General features: G+C 46.7%; 1 protein-coding gene across 2 annotated transcripts in view; it reads left to right on the top strand.

Annotated features, from left to right (window-relative positions):
• The window catches only part of LOC111261861 (band 7 protein AGAP004871), a 329,925-nt gene that overhangs the window by 179,047 nt on the left and 133,035 nt on the right, over positions 1–17,843 (top strand). The gene's annotated exons all lie outside the window — the stretch shown is intronic.

Genomic DNA, 17,843 nt, shown 5'->3' with positions numbered 1-17,843 from the left:
CATTGTCTTGAAGCAAACAGTCTATTTTCTGTTAGGTGCAGAGCCATTACCGGCCAAGCTTTTCTCAGATGTCAGGAGGTAAAGGGGAAGGCGCGGTTGGGCAGTTAGCATGTTTATCGCTTTTCTAAAGAATGGCGAAGGTAACTAAGCAGCCTACAGCGTCCCGGAGTTCTCACCTAGGGTCGATCACTCGGTACAAGCTAACGTAGAGAGAAGAACGGCGACCCGCCAAATGCTGGCCAAAGTTACGGCGCGCGATTTTATAATATTTTATGTAGCATTAAAATGGTCATGGTTAACATCGAAACGTTTACCACGATCACCAGCCCTGGGACAAAGAACGCTACCATTGGTTTGCACACGTTAGCTTCATGTGGTCTTCGTTGTTCGTTGATTCGTACTGTCCGCGCCGTTGTTACATCACCCCAATTCTAATTAAAACTATCGCCAACAACTTGCTGACAGAGCGTGCAACTGTGAACAGGTTAACGTTGTGTCTTCGCATTGATGTCGGGTTCAGCTTGGCATTGGGTTTACAGTTGGTGTGAACGTGATGGTATCTGCTGAAGTACGAGCTAGGTTCCCAGGCTCGTTTCGGTCTCCAAGCTTCATAGCAGAGCAAGCGTATTTGGGCACTAGCAAATTCGGAGACTCTAGCGGCTTATGCCCCTCAGTTCGCTCCTTTTCGTAAATGAACGGTGCTCTGCTGATACGGGAATGCATTACTGCCTTACAGCAGTATGATCACTGCAAAGATATATTCAGTTGGCGTTTTTTTTTCCTATATTTCTGTTTTACTATATTTCACATAAGTGTCGCGCATATTTTTTGGTTTATTTTCGGTGGCGACTGTTAATCCAGTTTAGACGTTTCCCGTGAATGAGTAGAGTCCCACAAAGTGCTCGCCAATGCTGATAATTATCCCCTGCCACCGTAGAGATCCAAGCCACTCAGATCACTGAGACAGCGTTAACAATGGCCTCTGAGTTTACTAACCGCAGAAACTTGGCCCATACGCAAGTACTGACCGTACCAGCAACAATCAGTGACAATAAAATTAAGGGTTGCTAGCTACGGTCACAACCATTACCAGCACCTCCGGCTAGCTAAATCAGGTCCATACATGTCTGAACGTCACTGCCAGGGGCTCCCTAACCGATAATCGAGGGTTTGGAAGCTGCCCCGCAAGTTCGTGATTCCGGATTCCGTTCACTTCGCATCGCTCTGGCTCATGGTCATGCACTAAGCACTTGCGCGTTAAAGGCTGCTGTGGCTATACACGTAATTAAATGTGGCCTTCCGCAATGGGCGCATTACTGACTCTCGATCGCATTGTACAGTTGCTGTCAAACGATTCGGATGCGTACAGCAAAAAAGGATATCAGTATACAAGGATTGTTCTTAACGGCGTTGGCAATTGTAGAATGACCCTTTGACGAGCGAAGTATCAATGGAATCTTTGCTGGTTTAGGGTACGATACAAAGAGTGATTTTTTTTTTTTATTTCAGATGACCCACACAGAATTTCATCTATACATCTGGTGGTCTGGGGCTGAAGTGTACGCGAAAAAAGAGTTTAGAGCCACAATTTTTAAATTTAGAGGTTTACTGGAAATATATATGCAAATGCTGCGAACGAGCATATCTATTTCGTTTTCGCTGTCCTTTTTCTCGATGTATATACATGAGGACACGGAATATGTGCAGGCCGATTTCAGGACACCTTAGAAATATTGTGTTGCTTTCAAACTAAGATATGCTTTACGTGACTAACGCTTATACGCTGTACAAAGATCTAAAGCTTTTTAGTGCCCTGCCCTTTTACAAGCAAAATGATGCTTTCTTGAAAGATCCAAACCCTAAGGGCTAAGACGACGTCAGCTGATGGAAGTGCTGCTGTACATAAAAGCACTGCAGGCAAACGAGCTACGGAGAGAGAATCGATCTAATGCATTGTATTATTCTTCATCGTACACTCGTATACAACGGCGCCTACTACTTTGGATGCTAAAACTTTGCACGAAAATAACTCCCTTACTATAGCGATATCACGAAAGCCTCGGCAATTTATCCGAGTCGCCGGACACCGGATAAAGTCGTCGGATTGCCAGTAGCAGTAGAGGCCGGACTCAGGCCGCGCAGAGCATCCGCTGTTTAGATCGATGTGTTGCTAAAAGAAACTGAAAAGAAGGACGATGAGGGTGGAAATAGGGAAAACAGGCTCACTCCTTTGCATCTTCGTCTGTCGGGTGAGAGCACAATCTAACGTGACTTTATGCTGTGGAACACCACGCGCTTTCGAAGCGTCGAAGGGAAAACGAGAAGAGAGTAAGCGGGATGTGTCGCGGACTCCTAACGTCGGCCGAGAACCGACCGACTAAAGGACCGACGAGCCTGCGGAGATAGTAAGTTCGTAGAATACAGAAAAACCTTCCTCGAGCTGGCGCTCACGGCCCATCGTCCACTGCTTGGTGCTCCGGTGCATTTCTTTCGACGGCTGAACGCGCGGAGTCCAGCTGAGTAGCAGGTAGTCGAGCCTGCGAGTCCTATCGAGGCCGGGGCCTAGGCTGCTGCCACACCTTTCCGGCGCAGATACTCGCTGCTACTGCTAGCGTGCGCCACTATTTTCTGTTTAGATTTCTTTCTTGGCACCTGGCAACACAAACTTACCTCGTTTTTGTGCTGCCTAAAAACGAGCTCGCCCCACCACAGCAGCAGCAGTTAGCCCTTATTTTCACCCCTTTTCTTTCTTTCTGTCACTAACGCAAACGTCCTGCTTTTCCTAGTGCCGACGTTAGTGCCAGTCAATACCGCGCTGCCGCAGCAGACTTGCTGAGAGCAATAAGAGCAGCCAGCTACGTTTCTTAGTTCAAACGAGAGCTAGTAGCCAACACGGATGGTTGGCAGGTCCGCCAAAGCGCGGCCATACCTCTGTACGTTCTATCGTCGGAGCTTTTTATACATCATCAATGATTTTATATATAACGAAAGAAGTAGCAACCATCTAGCATGCAAACGAAAGCTGTCCAGTTCAGCGGAAAATTGCGACCAGATCCGATGGCAGATGGTAAGGCCAGAATCATGCTAACTTTAGTGAAGTCTCACTGCAGGGCTGAGAAACAAACCTCGTCTTAGGCGTTGATCAGGCCGATGATAATTGCCATTGTTTATACAGGTATCAACAGGAATGCAGGTGTTGCGCACATCCCATGATAATGGTCGGGTGATTCCATGACGAAACAGAGGTAAGACTGTCTGTTTGATTTTGAACTTTGGGCCAGCTCGTGAAGCCTGCGTACGAGTTGTGCTGAAGGGGCTCTCACTATAGGTATATATGATGAGACGGTAATAGTAAAGGCGCAAAATGGTTACCCTGCCTGGTGTGGATAAATAATGGGAATGGAAGGATGTAGAAAATGTGAGAACGCAAAGACTGGGACTCTGCTAAAGCAGGAAACGCAATAAAGAGATTTACGCTATGATGGGAGAGGAATAAATAAATGAGTGGCACGCCGGCAGCAACGACTGACCACGTAAGGGTCCGCGGCAATGAGTGGACAGTTATAATCAAAGCTCTATGAAATAAGCAGTATTTGTATATTGCCACTGTATGGGGTGAGCAGGCTGGTCGACGGTAGAAGACCTTATCTTTCGCCGCCTCCACTGCCCTTAAAACATCCATCGGGTATCTCGTCTCTTGCATCAGACGAGTTGGCAATGGAAAAAAAAAGGCCTTTAGAACGAAGCACTTTAAAACCGAATCTTCTGGGGACGTCTCGCAAAAACGCATGCTACTCCATCGTGAATGAGCGTATGGGGACGTAAAAACGAAGTATCTGCAAGCGACAGGCAGAGCGTTCGTTGTCTTCCGCGCGACAACTACACCTAGAGTGTTACTTGTTGCAGGCTGTTACAGTAACTGAATTTAAGGCTTCCTGCTGTTGACGCTAGGATCCCCCGAAGTTGAACGTGGGCAGGAACGATGGCTGTCGCTAACAGGGGCTGGGCTGGGTTCTGTGATGACGTGGCTATTCTTATTGCCACCCCACCAACGTACAGAATCGGCGCCTGTTAATCCAAAAATATCTTTGTATGGTTTGTATGATTCATTATAATATTGTTATAATCATAATACAACGATGGTCCAACATTCGATGCGGGATTGTTGCAATCCGAAAATCGGCCACGTAGCGTTTCGATAATCTTCATAGATGAAAAGGGTTTGAAAACGTTTTACGGATTGGTTTGCGTTGATGTCCATCGCAGGGAACACCAGTTTTGGAATTGTCACATATAATTTACTGCGATAGAATACAGAATATTTCAGAAGCCCTTCAGGGCAATAGGCGAAAGCGATAAGTAACTAATTTGAAAATTGTTGTTTTCCGTAGTGTACAAAAACATTGCTTTCGGTTCGTTGTTTATGTAATGCAAAATAAGTACAAGTAAGGGTAAGAAGGCGAAGAGCAAATGAATGTAACAAGAAGCATCGACACCCCAGAGCAAAATTGTCATAGCCAATCTTTTACTGCCCTCCACAGCCGTTTCAACGGTTGCTGGCACTGCGAAAACACAAGAAAATGATGGTACGATGCAGCGTAACGCGGTTCTTTTTGCTCCTTGCAACAGCGAGTCTTCTTTCGAGGCCATTGTCGGCGTTATATTGCCTTTCTGCAAATATGAGATACCAGAATATTGCGAATGACATTGCCGATCCCGCCGTCGTGGTTCCCAACCCCCGCGAGAGGGACGGAGACGTATATGATGCCAGGGTCCGGGAAGGACGAAGGAGCGAAATTATATGCAATATCTGCGTATGGCCGAACTAATATGATAACACTTGGCAGTTGCTGAAAACAAAAAAAGAACAACAACCAACTGTTAGACAAATGATAATTGCATGTTTCAACCCATTGACTACGTGCGACCCACCTGCATTTTTACACGCAGAGAAGCCAAGAATAAGGGCAAAGCTTGGGGTGAATGTTTCTGTACATTTTTCCCATTCACTTTGGATATTTCTTTTTTGTGTACGAAAGGTGTGTACTAAAATCGAAAGAATTGCAAAAGCACCCAACGACATTACACGGTTCTCTCATCTCGTGTGATGTCTAAGATCAAATTGCCTTTTGCGAGACAGGCCAGCTCCATCGTTCGTTTCCTGGGCTCATTCGCTAAATGGAACTCTGCAACATACGGTCGATACGAACGACACCGCACTTCGCGTAACGGTAATTGTTCAGTAAGTAAGGACATGCTTTGGGCTTTGTAGCAGGAACGAGCTTCCCTCCACTGATTTCGTCATCGTCCTATGGCCCCATCAAAATCGTTGCTTCTGCTGTGTTACACCAACACAGTTAGGCTGTGAAGCTGGCATCTAGTCTAATGCTATTATAATCTCTTTCTCCTTGTTGACCAGCTGCCGGTGGCGGCAGTCTGTTTCTGTAACGCGGTACGTCCATGCACCGTGAACCGAGCGGCAAAGCGATGCAACAACGATGTCGAGTGATCGTGGTAGCGACAGTGGCGTCGGCCTCAGCTAACCACGGTCGGTGTACAAAGGCAGCCAAGCTGATCGAGCGATGCATACACACGCAGAGCATTAGCGGGCAGTCACGAGAGGCTACTGAAGCTGTCACTGCAGTTGAATTTTATTACAGTGTAATTTATTTAATTGCAATCCGTCAACTAGAGGCGCCGTGATTACCGTTGTCTGGCGCTGTTGGCAGGCTGGCGCGAGGGAACGAAGCAATGGAATGGGGTAATAACATGACTTAGATTCGTCGGATACAAACAACATGGACTATTGCAACTGATCTCAGCGTCTCCGTGATAGGAATGACGTACGACACGGCGTCGCGTACCATCGGCATCATGCGGTCAAGCACGGAGAGAACTTCTGGGGTATGTAGAACAAAGGGGTTTATGGATAGGCGTAGGCATCAAAGGCTGCAGTACAGAACAATACTTAATACTATCCGGAACATTGAAGTCCTTAGTTTCTCTCTGTCGTATTGTGCGGCATCTTTGCGTTATTTGATTTGGCCCAAAAGTGTCTCTGTTGTAGAGACATTGCTCATAAAGTCATCGTCGTTTATACGCACCATACTAGAGACGGCTCTAGGCATAGATAGAATCATGTCCAGGGTCGTGGTCCTGACCGGTCGATCCCAGCGTGCCCCTAGCGAGTTAGCGGTCATGGCGCTGGTGGACTTGCAGACAGCAAGTTAGCATTCGTAGAGCATCTATGGCAATGACTTGGTAGTGTTCGTCCTTTAATAAAAATATGCCATTGTTTGCCATTAGGGAATTATTATTTCTTGTTCATGTCGGTTTTCCGCTGGTTATTCCTCCATTCACCCCCCAAGCCCTTGTGTTCGGCTCAATTTTCCCGGCTATCCGGGAGTGCGTTTACTGGACCTCTGTACTGCCATGACCATCTTCCAGTAACATTACTAGTGCAGACTGTAGCCACCAACCCCACATGTTACGAGGTTTTTCGATGCTTGCGACGCCGGTCATTTGTCGTGCTAGCCGACTGGTCCACTGGTATGCCTTTGGTGGTGACAGTTTGTTTGTGACAGCAACAGCCGCTTCATGCTGCTGCAGCTACTGTTGTTTCTATTTACTCTTCTTATGGGTCTCATCCGCGTGCTAGCCCTTTATGCAGGGTTATTTCCTCATCCTCCACTCTGTCCAACGTTTACCCAATCCAAAATGCCCTTGCACACTGCGACTTGCAGCTACCAGTCTTCTTTTTCCTTGCCTAGAGTACAGATATGTGTGAGATACGGACAGGAAATACTAGAAGCAAAAATGAAGCGGCCGGCGATATAAAAAATAGAAGGGGACGAGAAGCAAGGAAAAAAGTTGTTGTGTGAGAGACTGTTAGACATATTCAGTTCTAGTCATATTGTAGTTGCTTGGAGTGAAAAGTAACAACACTTATTCGGTCACTCACCGGTCGGCTCTTGAACGCAAGCTCTTCTCCAGCTGTTACTACTGTCACTGCTACAGAGCGACTTCAGTTACCACTTGCCGTATTAACAGATAAACAAATACTGTCGTTTCTTTGCAAAAACCGGAAAGTTCATTTAGACAGAGCTCTAACAAGCAGATGCTGGGCCGCTCGAACCATCTGCGTGCCGCTACAAGAGGCGTTGGCCTGCTAATTCTGCTATTTTCACGAGGAACCATGCTAACTACAACAGATATGGCATACCGAAATCGAGGAAAAACGCCTCTTCAAACACTTCTTAGCGAATATATTTACCCACACAGCATCATAGGTGAGAACGGTCGCAAATAAAATGGGAGACGGGACAACCGTACCAAAGTATTGCTGCTCGTTGTCCTTCTGCATATGTACATCGAGTTGTGATGATGAACCTAAATTGGTAAATGTGTTGCCTAATGACCTCAATAGCCCCTTTTAGCTAACGCTGTTTTGATGATGCGTGTTACATGGTAGAAGAGAATAGAGGATGTAGTCAGCAAGAGCGGGAAAGATACGTGATCGTGTCCAACGAACTCTAGATAATAGGTGCAAAGAAGGTGGATTCTGGCCTCTGATACATACAGCGAGCAGCGGCGTCAGTGACTACATTTGTCTTCATCTTTCTTCGTTTGCGAGGCAAGCGAAAAGACCGCACACGTTCTCTCGTTGCGGACAGCGCAATACTAGCCAACGCGAAAAAGGGGACAAATACGGCCTAAGCCACTTAAAACTACCCCCGTGCCGAAACTTCTTCTGGTAAGTCCGGCGCTTTAGGTTCTTACTCCTTTTCCCTTCTCTGTAACAACACTGAAACGCAAACACAAGAAGTTTTCGTACCATCGCGACCATCACAAACATTGCCATCAGGGTGGTAACGGTGGCCACTACAAACATTGTCACTAGCATCGGAAAAATAAATGTCCCCGTCCCCAAACAGAGTTGCTACTCCTTCGCATCTTTAATCGTTGTGCGCTTTGCTCGTTGCCCTGCTATTCTTTTTGCTACCGTTACGCTGCTTGGAAGTAAGTACTGTGACATGTGGTGGTATTTTTGGTATCGCACACGCGAGCCAGTCTGACCATTCTACTAGCTAGCGGTAGCACTCGCAGCACCACTAGCGTTACTAGTAGTAGTAGCTGTAATAGTTTCTACACTTAAAAAAAAAAGCTTAAGGAATGTTTTATATTTTGCTGCACGGTGAATAACTTTGACGATGTGGTTGAGAGAAGGCTTCTTATTCGAATCTACGTAGGCCTGCAAAAGTTTTCTGGATAATTGCACTGTATTTGTGTCCACGACTGTGCCATTAAAGGAAAACAATTCGTTTAGTAAGCCTGCAGCCCCAGTACTAATCCATCTGATTGTTGCTGTCGAACGAGCGGCTATCTGATTGCCTTCCCTGTGTGGCACTCAGACTTAAGGCACGATTTGGAAAAGCAGGCCAGTTCGCCAATTACGAACTTTAGTACCTCAGAAAACGAATGCTTCTTGGCAGTCAGTTGTCTTTTGGTGATTATTCAAGCAGAACTGAAGCAGGCCATAGCAGGGTCAGATTTCTGTTGGTAATATTATAGCCCCTCGAGTTCTTGCGTTTTTCATTGTTCCGCCTCGTTTCACGGCGATAGTCACTCTAGTTTATTCGTGCTTCAAGCCTACAGCACGGAGATGCTTCTCGAAATTTACCGCCAAATCGAAGCGCACCTTTTCGCCGGTAGTGGTCATAGCCAACCTCTTCTATAGAGATGAACCCAAGGCTAGTAACAGCGAGTCAGCAGACTAGTCGTTCTGGCGCCCAGCCGGCCATCAGCATATAAGGTGATAAGAAAGGCCTTGTAAAGACCGCTATGAAGGAACTAGGAAAGAAAGTTAGAAAAACCTCGAAGGCCATTCTCCGCTCATCCGTGACTATTTTTCTGCCTTTCATTCAGCCGCTCTTTTTCATCCTTTTCTCTTAGACTCATCCATGTGCTCGTATGTCATTTGTAGTTGGATAGTCGGCTGCTCTCGCTATGACGACGGATTCTCCTCATGTAATTGAGAGACCTCAGCAGAGCGGAGACACGTCGAAAGCGACGTCGTCTGAAACTGCTACATGATGCAGCGACATGTGTGCCAGCAACGTCTTCTGAACTCGTGTATACCGCTAGTCATTTTAGACGGGCAGGCGGCGAAGGCATCGATACTAACGATGGGTACTATGGCTGCGGTGACCGCAACATCGGTCATAGCAACGAAGAGACCAATGGCGAGAAAGTTTGTGTCACCGTTTGTCTTTTGCGAACTCTACAGCACGCAAGCTATCACCTTGCTGTTACTGTTTGACTAGGAAGAAAACCAGATCGTGGACTCTGTCGGGTAGCGACGCTACTGTCGCCATAGCATAAACTGCTACGGTAGTACCGATGCAGCACTATTATGTTATGCATTATCCTATTCTACGTACTAATACCCTAGTAATAATAGTAGCACTATTCTTAGTACTACGCAGCAGCAATGGTAGTCAGGGAAGATGAAGGGTTCTTCGTTCTATGCTGATACCACTGCTTCTATCCAATTCCTTCCTTTGCCCGACTTCGACGTCGCCCCGCTTGCAGTGCAATGGCCTGAATAGAACAGAGAATACTTACGCCGCTCTGCGCGAAACAACCAAGAGAAGCACTGCCACCAGTGCCTTCTCCGCCTTCAGTGGCGTCGTTGCCCCAGAGGTCTCACACGAAGGGCCTAGACTCGGCAGGCTTAGGCTATTCGGTGACCTTTGGTTTTTCCCTAGGACGTTTGAGGCTGACGCAGGAAGAAGTAAAGCATACTTGGCCGAGTTGGCTGACAACTAACTGACTTGGCGCGACTCGAAGGGTGACGCTTTGAGAGTCCTAAAACTGAAAAGCATCGGCGGACGTAGCGGCCAAGGTGCCGGCGGACAGATTGCAGGCTATACGCGGGCGACAAGGGAATGGTCGAGGAGTGCGAGGAGTTCGCTGGCCTCTCAGCCGTTGCTCACTGCGGCCCTGTCCTATCTTACGCCATTATGCCCTGTCTTTTTCGACGAAATATCCGCTTCTCCAGTAAGACTCCCGGGATCATCGAGCGAGGCTTCAATACTTCCGCTGCTGATGCTTCTGCGGGAAGTCTTGGTCTAGATGGGAGCAAACTCAGTCATCTTTTCGTACACATCTATGGAAATTTTTTATTTTCTCTATACATTCCCAACACCTACAGACCGACGATGCCTGACTGGCTGCCTGCTGTCAGCCTTCTGCCAGTTCTTCTTACTGGAAATAGCAACCATTTATTTAAAGAGTGATAATATGTACGTTGGAATAGAACGCACACGCACCCAAGCTTTCGCTCATGTGTAGGGTAGTGGAGGAATGCTGGTTTATTACCCTGATATCTTGCCGAAGTGCACAACATATGCCTCAACAAGGCACGTTTTCTGTATAGAGAATGCGGTAGTAGATGAGTTTGGGTTGCGGGAGAAAGCATGCATTATGCGTTTCACGATGTTAACATAAGTTGTGTCTTTTGGTATAGAAAAAAATAATTTCAAAAATGAAGACGTTACAACTCACATGTTTCTATAAACGAAACAGCGAGCAAGGTCCCTGAATATGCTATAGGCTACACAACAGTGTCACCATGATAGCTTAACGGGTGACATGTTTGCCTATTAATCTTCAACTTCAACTTCAAGCCCGAGCATAGACACACTTCGTTTCCTGCTGGAAGCCAGCCGTCTAATGAAATGTCTATATAACGATAACGGGCGTAAAACTTGAAATATCGAGACCCCTTAATAAGCATCCAGCAAGTAGTTATGATTCTTCCAGATCATGAGGTTTTCCTCAGATAAGATCCGACGACATAATTTTAGGTAGCTGCTAGCGCTAAAATGATGACGTACTATACTGAATTACACTCCTTAGTAATCAGGCTTCACTGTTGCGCAGACACCACATAGTTACTCACAGCAAGCGGCAACAACTTTCATGCAATGCACAGAACCGTGCGTCCCTAGCAGGCGAACTGTTGAAACATCCTGAGTTTCGCTTTCGACTAAAATCAAGCGTCGTCAATGTTCTCAAGTGCGTCCCTCATATGCGGCAAAGACTCCCGATTTGTCGGTTTGACTTTTTTCCATCCGCATTATAGCTCAAATGATGTTATCTCCAGTATGCGCTTTCATCTCCGTCGTACCCATTGTTTAGTTGTGTTTGGTGGGCAGCCGGTAACAAGCCGCAATTGTTGTCGCTTCTGCTGCTGGTGCTCATTTACTGCACTTTCGAACTAGACAGATAAGCTAGTCCTTGTTTCGTACCATACAAATCTGTGGAAGTTGTCCATCTTTCGGAAAAAAATCGAACGAATCGAAGTCACAGTTAAAATGAGGCCGACGTGGCATAAACGGGAAAAATCCTTTGTGAATGCCGCCTACGCCTACCCGAACTTGTATTTGGCCTCGGAAGGAAGTTTGCCCGACTAATTAATGCCGATGCTCCGCTAAATTGGGCTAGCATTATTCGGCTTGCGAACAAGCAAAGGTTGGGTGAACGGAAGGACTAGAAATGGGAAGAGGAACTGGTTATGGTAGTTCATCTATTTAGCAGAAGAGATTCTAACTAGCGAAGGCAGAGCTAAAGCGAGAAAGAACAGAGAAAGCTGAAAGGAAAAGAACAAATAGTGTGTACGTCAGCAGACAGTAGATACGGGCAGAAAATCGCTTTACCTTTTGTCGAAATCTTCGCTCCCAAATAAAACGAAAGAACCACCTGGTTGTAATGTCTACATTTTGCTGTATCCGTTCGTATAGGACAAATTTCAGTGTTTGTTTAGTCTGAAGATTCTGCTACGAAGTAAGGACTGAACTCGAAAGAAAAAAACAAATCAAACGTAGTAGTGTACCAAAGGGTTCGACTATGGACATGGCGGCTATAACTTTGCCAATTTGCCATGTACACGGTACTCTGTACCGCACAAATTATGGCGGATAATTCCACGGGTTGGTAACACGAGTTCGTTTCTCGACTTCAACGATATTAACTGCAAATTGCGTCATCATCCTAAAATGATAACGTTAATGGTTTCTGCTAAAGGTAGGGTAAGGATTCGCCCATCTGTTGCCTACATCCGGAACTCGGCTCGATCCTTACTACTTTGGAGCCCTGTATACTGTTTAGGAAAACATATGTAATCTTAAAAAGATTCGTCGTCAACCAGCTTTGAAACAACTACCCTGTCATCGTTACGGTGTTCGCCTCCTGCGGTTAGATTTTTACTTCTGTTCCAAATCAGCGAGGCACATAAATCAAATACTGAAAAGAAGGCTAGCTGGTTGGGCAGCTGTTGACGGCTTGAACTCAGTCAGGCCCCTAACGACACCCCCGAAGCCACTGCGCGGGGTTAGCCAGCCAACTCACGAACGCACTCATGCTCAGACGCTGGAGCAGACAAAGCCATCAAAAGGCGAAGCTGGGTGGCGATGCGGTTCCTATTGCAACAGCAGGGTTAGCATCGTCAGCTGTTTTAGTGAGCGACACAATGAGGACGCAGCCCGGCCGTGCGTCACGAATGAAGTTCAACGGAAGAAGAAAGCCCTGTTTGAAATACTGAACAGACAAAGGAACATACAGCCTAAGGCGTTGGTTGAAATCTCGCAATAGCCTGCAACTCGGGCTCAGCTCGCATTGCTGACAAAGGCAACCCGCTAGCCGGGTCAGTCCGAATCTAAGGAACTCGAGCCGAGCTCAGCCTAGCCTAATACAGTTTGCAGCGTGCTATTCGACACAGAGACGCACACTCAGTCCCGACGGGACAGCGTGGAATCCAGTCTCCTGCGTTTTCTTTCGCTTGCCCTCACCCATCTATTCTTCTCTATCTCTTTCTAAATGTACAAAGCCGGGTTTGTAAAATCTGTCCCTCTGCCGTGGTATGAGAAAGAGGACAAGGCTTGATGTTTACTGCCCACGGCCCTCGGTACACTGTTTTTTTTACTCCAGTGTTTCTGTGTTTGCCAGAGAAAATAAAAGAACAAGGAGAGAAGGAACCGGTTCGTACTTGTTGCCTTAAATCTGCGCTGCAGCGGACCACCATCAGAACTGGTAGTGCAGGTTGTTCTATCTACCCTCCTCATTGGTACTTATCCTTTCCGAGCTCCGTGTATGAATTTCCCTGATTGCCATTTGACGATGGTTGGTGAAGGCAGCATTTCCGAGGAATTCGCTAGTGACTGGCTGGCAAGCGTGAGCTTGGTTAGTTTTTGGGTTAAAATTGGTATGTTTTGAGGGGTGTTAGCCGAGGCGGCTTTCGTCCTCTTTGTCGAACGCACAGGACGTAAATAAATAAAGACAGGCTTGAATAGTAGCTAGGACAGATGCAGTAAGAACAGTAGAAGCGACCATATGGGGCAACAGGAGGAGTTTTCATTCATGCCTGCTGCTAGCACTGGCTTTATCCCATGAGACACGATACAATTATTCAACCGCCGTATTGCCGACGTCTCCAAGTTCTCCTACTCCACGATGCTTCCGTTTGCATGGGCTATGATGCGTTGGTAAAATCATACCGTTACTGCAATCGCCTGAAGTTTTTTTCGACCGCTGTTCGAAGCAAAACATTGATTGGCTTCAACTAGCAATCGCAACAGAAGTGAGGATAAAGGCTCGGAAGCGGTAGCCGATCCATAGCCAACTGCAATGTGACGGTAGTGAAACGTAGACGAGTGTAGTGAACAAAAGTGCTGCTTTCAGTCATCACATACGGCTGACAGCGAATTGTGAATTGGGGGCCACAAGTTGAGCACCAGTGCGATGCAATGGGAAATGACAGCAGCTGCGCAAGGCAAAGCCCATAGCTGTTGTCCATGCCTCGTCTACCAGAAGACCACTGTTGGCAGTTTGTTTCATTTCCTGCACTTATTTGATTAAATGCATGAAGCTAGCGTCGATGTTTGACGTGGAGCTGGGGGGTCGGAATTCCATTGGGGCTGTCGCAGCAGGCAATTCACCCGGCATTGGCAATCGTTCGCTACAACCCTATCTAGCTAGCTAGCTATAGCCAATCCTTGTGTTGTTTTTGAAGGGCGTCTCGCTAATGCCGAGAAAGCTGGTGGAATAGGCGACGCGGCAATCTCGCTCCGCATCACTTCGTTTCTTCCATGAAAAGCAACTAAGGGAACAACTAAGTCACTCTTTCTATTCGTCACGATTTTTCAATGATTTTGCTATCGAGATGACGGCAACATCTCGCAGTAGAACTGGGAGTCTACGTAATAAGTCAGCACTTCTCCCGACACGTACTGCCAACCCGGCAGACGAGGATGGCACGGCAATCGGTGAGAAGTATCCGGATGAAAGAACGGCTACGCCTCGTATGCGATAGCTAGGTTCTCTGCATACGCCAAGGTGCGTGAAGTGTGCGCAAGGCCGTAGTAATAGTCGCCGTACTAAATGGTAGCAATATTGGTAATGGTATGGCATACACGGGAAATCCTGTGAAAACTGCTAGATTCAGCCGAAAGAGATGGTAAAACCACAGAGCGTCCGAGCACCTGAGTAGAGGGGTAAAGCGACTGGCTAGCCTTGGATGCGCCGCAAAACGAACGGAAACAGTTTCCGGAAAAAAAGCGTTACAGAGGTGCTAGTCCCGAAAAAGCTAGCTAGAGGTATAATGAAATATGAGAAAAAATCACTAGGGGCTATGTCCTCTTAATGGACTTCCCACTTCAGTTAATATCAATAGTGTGAAAAGGAGAGCTGCAATGAAACGATGGAGGGGTAGGAAGAGGTAAAGCAGAAATCTCCCAAATCTCCCCTATACTTCCCACCGTCTTCCCAGAAAACTACAGATGAGACGCCTAGAACTATGCGGTGAACTCATCTGTCCACGTGCCCACAAAACTAAGCATAATCGACGCATACCTATGTTGCGCAGTCGCTACGAGCTTCCAGCTCCAAACGTGGAGACGCAACAGATTGCGCGTGAGCAAAGCGAATGAAGCTGCACCAGGCGTTGTTTGCCATTTCATTGGTATTAGATGTTCAGTCCTGCGTATGGACTTTTGTCTTCGTTAGTAGCGATAATGATGGCATCAACAAAACTATATGCTAAATTAACACTGCGTATAATGGGACCGTCGATGAGATTTGCATTAATACTGTTCACCCAGCCGCCTATGCTCATGTAAGTGGTAAAGGTCAAGTAACGAAGCGGATTTTAGTAGATATTTCCAATAGTGCTTGTTGAAAATCGCCTATTGCTGACGATCGATGATTTATAATTTGTTTCTGTAGGGCTGGATAATTAAACTAGATAAAAGAAACTGTCATCATAAAACCTACAGGGACAGAATAAAAAAAATTTTTAAATATCCTTCGTTGAAATTCGATAATAGACATATATTTGGTGCAAGTGAAAGAGGATTTCAATGCCACAATAGAGCACCCAGGAACGCTCGTTTGTTATGTAGTGATATCATATTTACGGTATGTACACACAGATAGATCTGCACTGCGAGTAGGAATCTAACCCGTCCTTCCTACATTTTCCATTGTTTCTGGTAAGTTATTATCTTCAACACGAAATGAGAACCATATGCTCATCGTTCTATAGTATACCGCCTTATGATGCCACGATGATAATTACCGTCGGTTTCACGTGCAGGCCTGTAGGTAAATCTCTACAACAATAGAGGTCTTTCGCTTTCGCAGAACCGAGCCCTTATTACACCAAATAAAGGAAAGGAAAGGAAAGTAAATGAAGTAAACTTAGTGAGTCGTAGCTCTATAGAAACCTGTTCCAATGCCGAAAATGTTTCCACGATTACTGCAAGACTATAGCAGACATATATAGCCTGACATTCATATAGTAAGTAGCTATTACTGAAAAAGGGAATTAGTCACCACATAACTTCTGGATCCAGCTCCCTAAACTTATCCTTTTCTTCACCATGCCTACTAGTCGAAGACTAGCTATACAAAATCGCCTAAGGCTTGCTTTGCCTTAGAGGCAAAGACAGCAACGCTTTGTGGTTTTTGGTAGGACGGAAGCTGGCTTCTCTGACCGAAATATAATCCCGATCAAATTGCTGCACTCTTTAGCTGTATAGCCAGTCAGCTCCCAGCAACGGGCAGCCATACGCAGAGAACGAGCGCCACAGAAAACAGTCTGTAGCTTGACGGACCTACCACGTCTCCGTGTGTCCCTTGCCCACAGGATTGTAAGTAGCACCTCTCTTTTCGTATTTGCCGCCTCACTCAAGTCTATCGGTATAACGAATATACGGTCGTTACCTTCTTGCCGAATACCGCTTGCAGTGCGTCGGTAAGGCAGCAATATAGGCAGCAGCAAGAACTCTAATAGGATTACTACGATATTGCTTCTAGTAGACTACAATGTATCGCCGAGTCATAACGAGCGTTGGAGAGTGGGGTCAGCAAATCAATCATGGGATATCCCGTCACGGATGAATCGACAGACGAAGCAAGCCGCGGGAAACACCAGGCATTGGCAAGTAACTTTTCGCCAGTGTGGCAGGGCAAAGCCAGATTGAACAGCGGTCCCATCACAACACCCCAGGGGTGGATCTTCTTCCTGCGAGCGTAGGAGCGCCGTACCGGTAGGGTGGCAAGTATTGCCCTTCTTTAATGGGGGGTTTCATAGTGATGCTCACGGCAGTAAGAGCATCTGACTATATGAGAGAAAAGGAATCAACTAGAAAAAAAAGTAAAAGCAGGAGGAGGCAAATCGGAGCCAGAATATCCGTAATCTAGAGTGTAATATCGTCAGCCGACACGACGTTGGTGGCGACTGATTTGTCGTTGATTCTGAGTGAGTTCTGATGTATGCTTCCGCGACCGTCCTTGATCTAGCCAAGCCATACGCGATTCAATCATGGTACTTGACAGCGCCTCCCTCGAGAAGCTCAATCAGCTCTATTAGCCGATCAGTAATGTCAGCAGGCGAAGAACGATTGCAGTTTGTAAAAAAGGGCCGTCGGGGTCACTTGGAGAAGGAAAAGCGAAGGACGGAAAACCCGTCGCCGCTGCTCCTCCGGCTGTAGGCAAGTAGGCTAAACGGGCCAGGCTATCGTCCAACGAACAAGTGAGGGAACAAACAAGTAGACGAGTCGGATACGGGCGGTGCCGACAGCAGCAGCGACAGAGGTGGATCCTGAACAAGGGCGAGTGGCGTATGCCGGTGATGGGTCCTATACGAAAACACTTAATCTTGTCAGGACACCTGTCGACGTACTTCCTCAGAAGAGGCTATTATCGTTGCTGCAAGCAAAGTCTCACAAGTTCTCGTAAGACTCATTGTCGAGTTATTTTGTATTCTAATGCTCCGCTGGCAACCGATAGATGCATTGTCATAGCAATACCATATACCCTTGGCCCTTTTCGGTACCATTCGTTCCTTAGATCTGGCAGTGATATGTGCGCCTCGTCATTTTTGGTTTTGTTGGTGCCGGCCACAGCTTTGGTCCATGGCTAAAGCGGAGGTACCGGACACGGCCCCCGTTCACAGGCAGTAGCAGCGGGGTTTGCAACCGCGGGGGTTATTAGTAAGGCACATTTGAGATTGATTAGATTACACATGCTAGTAGCAGTGATAGTAGGCAGAATGTTAGCAGTGGTCGTGTAAAAGGTCAATGTGTGCTTGTCGTTCCGTTCGTACGTCCGTTGGCTCGCACTCGGTGAAAAATAAGAGAGGGAATCATATAGCATGGCGCTAACGTTCTATAGTTTGATATGATAGCGTTTAGTGTTATCGCTGTACATTGTATGAAGACTGAATGAGCTCAGTTAGCAGCCTTCAGCTTTATCCGCCGTTTTATATTCCCAAGCGTTGCCGA

Source organism: Varroa jacobsoni, unplaced genomic scaffold (assembly GCF_002532875.2).
Source record: "Varroa jacobsoni isolate VJ856 unplaced genomic scaffold, vjacob_1.0 scaffold_602, whole genome shotgun sequence".
Taxonomy (NCBI): Eukaryota; Metazoa; Arthropoda; class Arachnida; order Mesostigmata; family Varroidae; genus Varroa; species Varroa jacobsoni.
The sequence above is the reverse complement of the archived record's forward strand: the minus strand, read 5'-3'. Positions and strand labels throughout refer to the sequence as shown.